Below are 12,061 nucleotides of genomic sequence, written 5' to 3'. Positions count from 1 at the left end.
GAATAACCACCAGATGTGCAGCAGGGATCCTCTGTCCCCACATTAACGGAAGTGGGTGGGTTTTGTGGCCTGATGCCATGTTTGGGTGCATTAGGTTATATATATACAATGCTAGAAGCACACTTCTTGTTCAGAGCCACATCAACAAGGCATTGCGTGTTTACAAATTAGCTCAAATTCAAGCGCATGCTCCAGAAAATAGCCTTTGTCTTGCAGTGCACTTCTAGCGATGGTTACTCGCTGGCGTTGTGGCATATGTGACTTGCCTCAAATGGAATATTGTGCTTTCGCATTTCAGGTGAAAGGGTTTTTTTTCAACCCTTTTTAAACCCACCATAATTTTGCTGGTGTTCGTTAAGCATGCCCAAAGCTCTAACCACAAGACTGTCAGCCAAAACAACACTGAGGAATCAAGGTGAAACCATGCATGTAGTTGTTCTGACAGCTTTGTAAAATGTCTGCCTTGGGTTGATTCAGCTATGAATAAAGTAGCACTGCCCTCTAAGACAAGGACCATTTTCTGGAGAAGAAAGCATGGATTTGTGCTAGTTTGTTCTGCCAACGGGAGTTGTATGGGGTATTTTTAGACATTTTCTTAGTGAATCATGTTTGACTAGGTTCCGATTTTGTGTATAGTGTAAGATCTGGTACATTTCCATGTCTGAGTTAGTAAATCTGCTAATATGCATGTAATTTACACTTCACGTACGACTAAATGACTTTTATCGTAACCTAAGCACAAAAAAGTTGCAGTTAGTACATTTGGGACTTATATATATCTAATGCTTTTTTATTTTGATGTTAAAGTAATTTATTTAAAATGGTCTGAGTTTTATTTTTAAATAGAATGTTGCATATAAATTATATGTATAATATGTGTTTAATTAAATAGTATTTTTGTATTATAAAACTTATGGTTTGTTTGATGTTTTAACAGTGCCAATAGACTTAAATTTTAATAACTTTACTGTATAAAACATGATTTGTTTGTGTACATATAATTGTATTTATTATTTGATAATATTTGATGTTTTTAGGTTTATGGGGGAGTTAAGGTCAAAATGATATTTGGTTTAAATGTATGTTTTTACCTTAATGTTATGTTTACTTGTGTTTGTAGACTTTAATATTTCAGTTGGTTTAACCTTAACGCTTATGGAAAAAAATCGAAAACATGTCCTGTTTTTTAAGGTTTTGCAATATTTTATTTTTTATATTTATTTTTTGTGTTTTTTAACTAGCTACGTATAGTTTGAATCATTTGTTTGTGAAAATGTAAATATATATTTTGTGCCAGCCTCCACATCACCACTTAAGATGTCCCTTACCTCCAATGTTAATAAGAACCTTTGAAAAATAGTCAAATTAATAATACTACATTTTAAATTGGAAAAGTTCCTATTACATTTTATGTATGTACAATAGCTTTTTGAAAAATACCAACTAAGGGTCCTTTAAGTTTTAATATGAATATTTTATGTACTTTTTTCTGGGTATAATTACAAAAATTGGCAGAAATTGAGGAATTATGTAAAAGTAGACTTACATGTAATTAGTTTTCTAATAATATATATTTTAAGCTTTTATTTAGTTTTATTGATGTTTGTATTTTTAATTTCTTTCATTCGTAAAATTTATTTTCAATGTTAGTATGTTTTATACAGCATAAAGTTACATTTAAAGTGATACTGTATGTTTTAGGCATTTGTAATATTTTTGTAAATTGGTAGAAGTATATTTGTGTTGTATTTTTATATTAATGTTTAAAATTATATATACATTACGTACTACATTTTAATTTTAAAATATAAAATTGTTTTACTTATGTATTTTAAGTAATTATATTAAAAAGGTTATGTATGTTTTTTTAAAAATGTTATTAAAATATATATTTTTGTTTTGGCAGTTTATTTGTTTAGTTTAATTGAATTTTTGATATGTAGTAAACACAAGCTATGTCAAAATATACTTGGGGTTGGTTTACTAAGCTAAATAATTAGCTTAAGTAAGACTACATTTACTAATGTAAACATTTTTTGGTACAATTGTAACTTACACTATTTGCTTAGCTTAGTAAATTAGCCCCACTTGAGCATATTTCTTAGTCATATATTATTAATATATTTAATATGTTAATATATTTAAGTTTTTTATTTTCTAATAGAAGATAATTTGAATTTTGTATTAGCATAAGTTATGTAAAATGCATACATCTGCTTTTTAAGAGTTTTAAACAATGTTTTCATTTTTTTGTGATGTGATTTATAGTTATTTAAAAAATGTATAATTTTATTTTAATTCGGAAATATACTAATATTTTATTGTAAAACATCTATTAATGTACACATATTTTATTGTAATACATTCATTCTTATTAAAAAACAATGGCCCATATTTATGAATAATCAAAAAAATACTGATTTAAAAGTGAAAACATATATATTTTTATATGAATGCCATAGAGTGTAAGAAACACCGGGTTTTGATATATTCTTTACTTTTTAAAGTATTTTTAATTGATGATACTTACATTTTTGCAGACGAGTAGCAGCATTTGTTTCTTCTACTACAATTCATTCCACATTTTAAGCAGCTTAAAAAAGAATAAGCATACTCTCGATTAATACTTGGTAAATCTGGAAGTGACACAGAATGACCAACTTGATGTTTTGGGAAATTTAGAAGGTATAGGTTCTTGTCCTCATTCTACAGTTACAATTTCTATATGTTTTCTTTTAGTATTTTGTTTTTTAGTCGTACCAACTACAGTGGAACTGGGTTTTTTATTTGACGTTAGTTTGGTTGTTGTATTTTGATAAACATTTTGAAAAATTAATTTGTTCATCTTTATTTCACATATGTGCTAACATTGCTGAATTTCCCACATTATATCTTTACGGGTTACCCCTTTCTAATTTTGCTTTGAAGGTGGTGTAAATTAATTGAATAACATTTTGCACATCAACTGGTTCAGGAGTTTCAAAGTAGTCCCAAATTCAAGATCTTAATTTACCAAATGGAATTGTTCCAAAGGTAGTTAGTTTTATTTTTTGATGCTGTTTTTTAGTTTTCCTAGTAACAGCTCTTGAACTGCTTTGGCTGCTATCAGTACTAGGAGTATTTTTTGTGATATTTCTTCAGTTGTTGAACTTTCTGATATATAAGTTAAAGAAGTAGCAGTAATAGGTAAATGATGTTTTTTTTGGTTTGGTGGGCCACCCAAGTTTTACTTGTTAAACTACTACTACTTGAAATTGAAGAAGTTCTAAGTTATTTTTGTGCTATTCTTATAGAAGTTGCCAATCGCACATCAATAGTTTTTTTTAATGTATATGAGAAGCTTTAGTTCTTGAAATAGAAGTTGTGTAAGTGCTTAGTTTTTTTGGGCTGAATAACAGTACTTTGCCCTATTGAAATGGTACTTGTAGTATGCAATAATACATATTTTTTGCAGTGTCTATAATAACAGTTTGTACTTAGGTGATGGATATGTTGTTTTCATTTGGTGTAACAGCACTTTAAATGATTGAAGTAGTGTTAGAACTGCTGATAGGCAATGTAGGTTGTATTTCTATTTCACTCTAATTGGGCTGAATTTATTAGCACTCCATATCCTCCAGGAGACATGGGCCCTAGTACCCGTGACAATGGAAGGTTATGCCAACTATGATATCCCAGGCGGGCAGGGCAGAGGGGTTGAAGGAACGGCCCAGGGAAGGCTTAACTGTTTGGCTCAAAAGTGGGCTTAATGCAAAGGTCGAAGTTCTTGACAATACCGGTGAGGGGTAAGAAATGTGAGACGGACCATGTTGTAAAGTTTTCTCAACAAATGCCATTTCATTATTTTCAAAGGTTGGATGAACACCTCACTACCCCTACCCTAGCGAGGATTTCTCTGCCTAAAATAAACTAAAGGAAACACTCTAACAAAGGATATCCGCCACTCACACTTATACACTTAACAAATGAATAAGGAAATACATGGCAGTTCAAAAAAACCAATGATGGAATTCACAATTTAACCACAGTCTCTCTTTGCAACATGGGCGAATTTCCCTTCCCCAGGTTTAAACTTGTTTCTGTTGCACAGTTCAACGAAAGAACATAAGAAAATCCTAGTTTTCAACAAAAGTTCCAATTCCGTCCTATGCCACTTCAACTTGTCAGCAGAAAGTTCCAACACAGAAAGTATAAGGCTTCTCTTCCTCCTTGAACAAGTTCTCACTACATCAATAACAACAATGGTTGTCTTGGTTGGGATTATTTGCCCCAACAAATAAACTCCAAAGAAATATAGTTCCTTTGCAACAGCTTTACTCAGCTTTTATCTGAGCTCAAAAAACAACATAAAGGGTCTCTGCGAGAACCACTTTGTAGCACTTCTTCAACTTCTTCCTGATTTGCTCCCATGCCAGGCCCACTTCTCCAAAGGTCTGTCATCCGGGTATTCTCCCCTGCCCGAACAACGTTTCACATCAACAGTGTTTTTGTGGTTTAGATCAACTGACAAGTGGTTCACTGCAACTTCACAGTTTTCAACAAATTGCAGCTTCAGAAATGGCACCAACTCTTCGGGGAAAATAAGATTCACATTGGTGCTTTTTAATACTCTTTGACAAATGATGTTCCTCTCCTTCTGGGTATCTCTTGCACGGCAGGCACTCTTTTTGACACTCTTGTTTCTCCACTACACCAGTAACCAATGACTTCCAAGGATAGGGTTTGTTTCTGCTTCTCCCTTGGCTTTGGTACTACAAGTTTATCCCAGCTTTCACCATATGTTGGACCAAGTGTGGGTAACAAGTCTCCTAGGCTGTGGACCTTTCATTAGCCCTCTTCTGCTGTTGACAATATTGACTAAATTGTGCTTGCTTAATATTTAGTCTCTTTTGGCTTGGGCAATTCTTGTAGGTCTTGCCTTTTACCAATAGTCTCTCTTGGCTTGGGCAATGCGTGTTGGTCTTAGCTTTTACCAATAGCGCCCCTTGATTTGCTGGGCTTCCCACAGACTCACACCTTTAACATTACAGTCATTTGTCTTGGTTACAATGTGTTGCCTTTCACTAGTTAGAGATTCAAAACCACTTTGAGAATCACTTTCTCTCATACGCGAGTATCGCGTTTGCTGCCGTTCAATAGTTCGTGATTCAAAATTATGATTTTAACGCTTGTCTGTGCCACCTACATTTGGAGCTTCTCTTGCTCTGGAGGTCTTCTGATGCACACCAGCCACCAGAAACCACCTCAAGGCCCTCTGGTGCATGCCATCCACCTGAGTCGGCCTCTTGGAAAGGAAAGCTTCCCTTGCCTTTGCATCTTGCTGCGCAGCCTCTGCAAAACTGATCTCCCACAGACAAGCTTCTCTCCTGCACACTTCCCGTGGCGCAACCTCTGTGCTTCAGACTCCGGGAGGTACAGACCCTCTCAGGAATGGCAGCTCCACTCTGCCACACAGAGGTCCGGCATCTTCTCTCTCCTCCAGCTTCAGTCTGGGCTGCCTGCATGAGTCACGCTGCTGCTTCTTACTGCTACTGTTCTTCTCCTGCTCTCTCTGGGCCTGTACCTGAGGGGTCTTTTTAAGCCTCTTAGTCTACCTCAGATGTGGGTCATTGGAATTAATGATTTGACCATTCCTGCAACTTTGCACCTCTTCAGCCCTTTTCCTCGTCCCAGTACTTAGGGAGTTATGGGACTTAGAGTCCCAAAATATCAAAGTTCGTTTTCTGAGATTGTTTTTCATTTTTAAGCACAAGTCTGTTCCCCACAATAAATATTCTTTAAAGGAATTTCATCAGAGTTCGTAACCAACCTTGATTCACAAAGGATAGGCAATTCTATTAAGTTGTTATTATTCATAGACTTTTGTTCACTGTACCTTTGTGCGTCAGAGAGGTCTTTAGCTTTATAAGTGTCCCTCATTTTAGAAGGGTTTTGATTTCTCCCAAGACCTAGGAGTCTGTGATTGTTTTCATCCCCATTAGCAGGTGGGTCTTGTGTAATAACAAGATGGCTAATGCAACAAGACATTACATATTTGGCATTGTGGGGCTATTCTCCCTAAAGGAAGACAACTACTATGTCTCATCCCACAGATTCCTCCTGTTCCCCTGGGCCTTTTCTCCTCCCAGGTGATCCTCCCGTAGAACACCACCCCAAGATCAGGATCAGAAAATGGCTGCCATTCCCTGGCCACCTCGGAGGAGACTTTAGACAGGGAGTTAGTGAGGAGTCTGTAGGATTCATCACATACCAGTGTGGATTTACTGTGCCTGAGCTTACAGATGAGGGAATGTAATTATTTGCTCCCAGCCAATGTGTATAATCGTCCCTATGGCAAATATGCCATGCAGACCCTGTTTGATCTAGAATCAGCACTTCAAAGTTGGAAGTCATCTGAAACAAGCTCTGGTATGGTTTTAATAAATGGGGGATTTTAATCTTTTAATCTCCAACTGGAACTGTAGCCAGAATTGCTGGAATTTATTTACAAGGAAGACAATGTTTAGGATATTCCCACTTAAGACTGTCCGGCAAAATAAATGCACACTTGATTCAGCTAGTTGTGTTCAGACTGGGGGTTAGAGCATGCAACGGCCGTGTCACAGGTGATGTCCCACCGGCTTGTACTTTCAGAAGGGGCCTTATTGAGAGTTACGTTGATTGCATTTTTCTGGAACCTCCCCAATCGGGAGGCTGGGAAAACCCTTTACATTTTACATCCCCATCTGAAAGCGACCATTTCCCACTGCTGCTTTTTCTTAGGCATTCTAGCCTTAAGTCAGAAAAAATTTCCCTTAGAGCCTATTATGTTAAACTGTTCTAACAATAGAACAAGGATTAAGTGGGATACTCTTGATCACGATTCCGTTATGGCCAGTTTCTTTTTGGAAGCATTTCCTCACATAGAGGAAGTTTTCTCTTTGGGCATGTCTAATGATGAAGCCCTTTGGGATTTAAATCTTAAAATGATGACTATACCTAGGCACCAGTTAACCATTACCTGTAAGCAAACTAGAGCCAAACATAAAAATACATTTCCAGCTGGGTGGTTCGACTCTGACTGCAGGGTGAAAAAAACTTCGAAGGGATTGTGTCCTCCGATGTATTCCTTATCTTTGATGTTATCCATTCCAGCTTGCTGGCCTCGGAAATGTTTTCAGTAGAGGGCGCAGCACGTCGACGTCCCTCGAGTCGGTGTCCCGTATCGGCGCCGACGTCATCGTGCGTATAAATAGACTCGGGCAGCGTCCGTTGCTCAGTTCTGTTTTTCCGTGCTTCGTAGGGGCCTCGGAAACGTGACGCTCAGTTCCTTTCTTCAGGAAGATTCTACTTATTCTTCGAAGTTATTATCTAAATACGATGGCTTCTTCATCCGAACCATCGACTCCACAGTCCGGTTTCAAAAAGTGTTGTGACTGTGGGAAGAAAATGGCGTTAACGGATCCTCACAGGATCTGTTTGTGGTGCCTGGGATCGGAGCATCACTGTTCTGAATGCGAGGACTGTATGTCCATGACGGCGAAAGCCTTGAAGGAGCGTAAGGGGAAGTTAGAAAGAGGTAAGAGTGTTAAAACTTCTACTCCCTCGAAAGTTTCTTTGGCTGAGTCGAGACATTCGTCTCCTCGTCGACAAAAGAAACATTCCCTTTCAAGGTCTCGAAGCGGTTCTCATCAGTCTTCAAGATCAAAACACTCTAAGAAGAGGAGTCGTAGATCTCCCTCTTCTTCTTCCTCTACCTCCCCGGAAAGGGTCACCTGCCCCACGAAACACAGCTCTCCAGCTAAGTGGGAGGAATTCCGTAAGAAAATGCTTAGCGTCTTTGAGAAAGCGGCCTCGACCCCCTCGGAGACGTCTAAAGGTGATACCCTGGGTGAAAGACCTGAAAAATCTAAACGCTGCGAGTCGTTGAACCCGGCGAGAGAAACTACCCGAGAGCGTCATGAACCCTTGATTAAAGGCAGTAAAACCGCGTCATTGACGTTTTCTCAGCCAGTGACAACCAATTTGGCTGCTTCTGCTCTAGAAATGGGTTTCAAACCATATCCTAGGTCTGACTATTTCAGAGCCTTGTTCTCTATATATGAGGAAGGGGAGGATTCCAATCATGAAAGACCCTTTGGTTTACAAAGGACTACTACACCCATGCCACAGGAATTAATCTCTGAAGAGAACAGGTTAAAAGACCTTCAAGACTCTCTACATGAGGCAAGTGGTTTAGATACTTCTCCAGAAGTAGAGTTTGCTAAACCAGACCCTGGAGAGCATGCTGAGTCCCCTTATAGGATTCTGATGGCCAGAATAATTGAATTCATGGGGTGGTCTACACCTACACCTTCTTTTCATCAGGATGACCTTACTGATATTTTAGATAAAGGTCCACAGAAGGATCCTGTTGTTCCTTTTCATACTGCTTTACAAAGAAACATTTCTGCAAAATGGGAAAATCCTGAAGTTTTCCCTGCAGTAAACAAGAAACTTCCTGCTAAATACAGGGTATCTGCTTCAGATCCTGAATATTTGAGCAAGCATCCAACTTCAGAGAGTTTAGTTGTACAAGCAGCAACTTCATCAAACAGTAGGTCTGCATCCCCTACTATTCCACAGGACAGGGATGATAAAAGATTTGATGCCTGTCGAAGAAAGTCTTTTTCGGCATGTAGCATGGCGCTTAAATCTATCAACGCCACTTGCACGCTAGCAAGATTCAGCCATACACTTTGGGAGTGTGCTTCATCCACGGCTTACTGTCTCCCAGAAGGAGAAGAAAGAGAAGCATTCTTAAACTTCATCAGGGATGGAAAGGATGCAATCTGCAAGTCCCTTCAAACATGCATTGATTCTGCTGACAGTATCAGCAGGGCCATGGCGGCTAGTACCACAATCCGCAAATTTGCGTGGTTCCGGAAGTCTGGATTTGCTCCAGATGTACAAGCCAGACTTTTGAACATGCTCTTTGATGATACTTCTTTATTTGGTAAGAAGGCCGATGACAGCCTTGAGAGATTACAAACATCCAAGGCAGCAGCAAAATCTCTTGGGACTGCAATCCGGCAGACTCCGAATCGCCCCTCAGGAGCCTCCTGGAGGAGTAGGTCCTTTCGCTTTTACTCCACATACGGAAAAGGCAGAGGACAGCCAGCTCAATTGGGGTAAGAAACGATTCACCTGTGGTGGACGGGTCAAAAGTACAAAAGCCGCAGCAGCAGGTGCCACTTTACCCTCGGCATCTGCGTCAGCCGCTTCTAAACCCCTCTGAGGTCTCCCCTCACAAGACACCAGTAGGGGGCAGGTGAACTCAACATCTGGCAGAATGGCAGGCTATTACGTCAGATGCTTGGGCATTGGAAACAGTTGCCCAAGGTTACTGCCTGCCCTTCCTACACACCCCTCAGAGTCATCCACCGGGGAACAACTCTTTGAAGTTTCCAGACCCGCTCCTTATGCAGGAGATTGTAGACCTGCTAGAGAAAGGTGCCATAGAACCGGTACCTGTAGCGGAGAGGAACAAGGGTTGGTATTCCTCCTACTTCCTAGTACCAAAGAAGGACGGAGGACTGAGACCCATCTTGGACTTGCGGGAATTGAACAATTCCTCAGGAAAGACAAGTTGAAGATGGTAACCCTTTCCCAGATCCTCCAGGCCCTCCAGCTTCAGGACTGGTTGGTATCTCTGGACCTTCAGGATGCTTATTTCCATGTGCCAATCCATCTCAAACACAGGAAATACCTGAGGTTCACAATTGGCAACTCTTCTGCCATTTGGGCTGACCTCCGCCTGAGGGTCTTCACCAAGCTAATGTCGATAGTGGCTGCAAGTCTAAGGAGGGAAGGGATCAACGTCTACCCCTACCTGGACGATTGGTTGATCAGAGCAGTATCTTCGGAACAAGCTCAGATCCAGCTAGATTATGTCTGTCACAAGCTGGGCTTCTCCCTCAACTTAAAGAAGTCACAGATGATACCATCACAGAGACTCCAGTTCATTGGAGCACTCCTGGAAACTTCCCTGGGGAAAGCCTAGCCACCAGAGGTGAGGGCTCAAGATATTCTTCAGATGGTCACCAAGTTTCAAAATGCCCAACGTCTACCAGCCTTCGACTTTTTGAGGTTGCTAGGCCTCATGGCATCCTCCATCTTCCTAGTGCCAGAGGCTCGCCTGAGAATGAGATCCCTCCAGTGGGCACTAAGAACCCAATGGTCGCAATTCTCAGGAAGAATGTCAGATCTCCTTCAAGTCCCGGACAGAGTGGCTCGAGACCTTCAGTGGTGGGCCTGTCGGATGAACATCTTGAAAGGAGAACACTTTTGGCAACCATGGCCGGAGATAACAGTAGTCACGGATGCCTCACTAACAGGGTGGGGAGCCCATGCCAACGACTTGACCATCAGCGGTCGTTGGTCTCCATCGGAGTCCAGACTACACATCAACCTATTAGAGCTGAGAGTGATCAGACTAGCGCTGAAAGCTTTTCTGCCATCAGTACAGGGGAAAAATGTCCTGATAATGACGGACAACACAGTGGCCATGCACTACCTCAACAAAAGAGGAGGCGTAGGGTCACTTCCACTGTGCAGAGAAGCAATGCAGCTCTGGTTTTGTCCAATTTAAGAAGGAATCTCTCTATCGGCAGTTCACTTAGCCAGAGAGAAGAATTTGATGGCAGACGCTCTGAGCAGGCAGATACAGTCCTTCAAGAGATCTTCACCCTTTGGGGAACCCCTCAAGTGGATCTGTTTGCCACCAGCATCAACAGGAAGTGCGATCAGTTTTGTTCATAGGAATTTCCTCCGAGTGGAGCTTTAGGGGACGCATTCATAGTGGACTGGGAGTTTCCACTCTTATACGCTTTTCCTCCAGTCCCTGTCATTCATCAAATGATCAGGAGGTTGAGAAGATTCCGGAAAACCATGATCCTAATTGCCCCGGATTGGGCCAGGAGAACGTGGTACCCGGACCTTCTGGACATGTCCATCTGCCCTCCAATTCGTCTTCCGCAAAGAGAGGATCTTCTCTCACAGAAGGGAGGTCAGGTTCTCTATCCAGACATCAGAACCCTCAAACTTCAAGCTTGGTTTCAGAAAGGATGAGATACAAGGATTGGGATCTCCCAGATGATGTCATGGAGGTGTTGCTTTCAGCTAGAAGGCCAGCAACAAAGACTTTATACCGCTGCCGTTGAAATAAATTTTGCAGCTGGTGTAGAGAAAAGAATATTGAACCCTTTTCATGCAGTACACCTATGGTGTTATCTTTCTTACTGTATTTAGCAAATTCAGGTCTTCAAGTTGGTAGGATCAAGGGCTACCTCGCAGCACTGTCAATCTTTAAGCGCACTGCGGAGGAGCCTTCATATTACAAAATACCCCTGGTAATCCAATTTCTGAAAGGGTTAACTAATGTTTACCCCCAAAACCTTTTCAAGTTCCATTGTGGGACCTAAATCTAGTCTTAAATTTTCTGATGGGTACTCCTTTTGAACCGCTCCATTCTTGTTCAATAAGATTTCTAACTCTTAAAACAGTCTTCCTAGTGGCTCTAACATCTGCCAGAAGAGTGAGCGAATTACAAGCTCTATCTTGCAAACCTCATACAATCTTTCATAAAGACAAGGTTGTTTTACAAGTGAAGCAGAAGAAGACCAAGTGAGATACGAGGTCACACAGCCGCTCTCACAGGAACCCAATCCGGGTTTATAAGTAGACGAAAATAATTTCAAGTTCAAATAGTTAGTAAAAATTATATATTGTTGATTGAAGAATAACAACGTTCAGGTTCAGTTGTATTTCAACATCATTTTATCAAAAAAAGGAATCTCTTATGTGAGATGTCACTAATACACTCTTAGTGAGGAAGAAATTGCCACATCAAATTTTTCAATCAGACCAAATAATTGCCAATGCATTTCGGAATAACATTTCCTTCATCAGGGCAGGTCTATAAATAATGTATACCAAATCATCAAATAAAGTTAACCATCAACATGTGACAAAACACATTAACACATGTTAGTGTCATATATATATATGAGAATGTAAAGAACATACCATTTGGTTGAAGTAA

General features: G+C 40.1%; 1 protein-coding gene across 3 annotated transcripts in view; it reads left to right on the top strand.

Moving 5' to 3' along the window:
- The window catches only part of SCUBE1 (signal peptide, CUB domain and EGF like domain containing 1), a 2,600,196-nt gene that overhangs the window by 465,310 nt on the left and 2,122,825 nt on the right, over positions 1–12,061 (top strand). The gene's annotated exons all lie outside the window — the stretch shown is intronic.

Source organism: Ambystoma mexicanum, chromosome 12 (assembly GCF_040938575.1).
Source record: "Ambystoma mexicanum isolate Mex_15411 chromosome 12, UKY_AmexF1_1, whole genome shotgun sequence".
In the NCBI taxonomy this organism is placed as follows: Eukaryota; Metazoa; Chordata; class Amphibia; order Caudata; family Ambystomatidae; genus Ambystoma; species Ambystoma mexicanum.
This window is presented reverse-complemented; position numbering and strand designations above follow the sequence as displayed.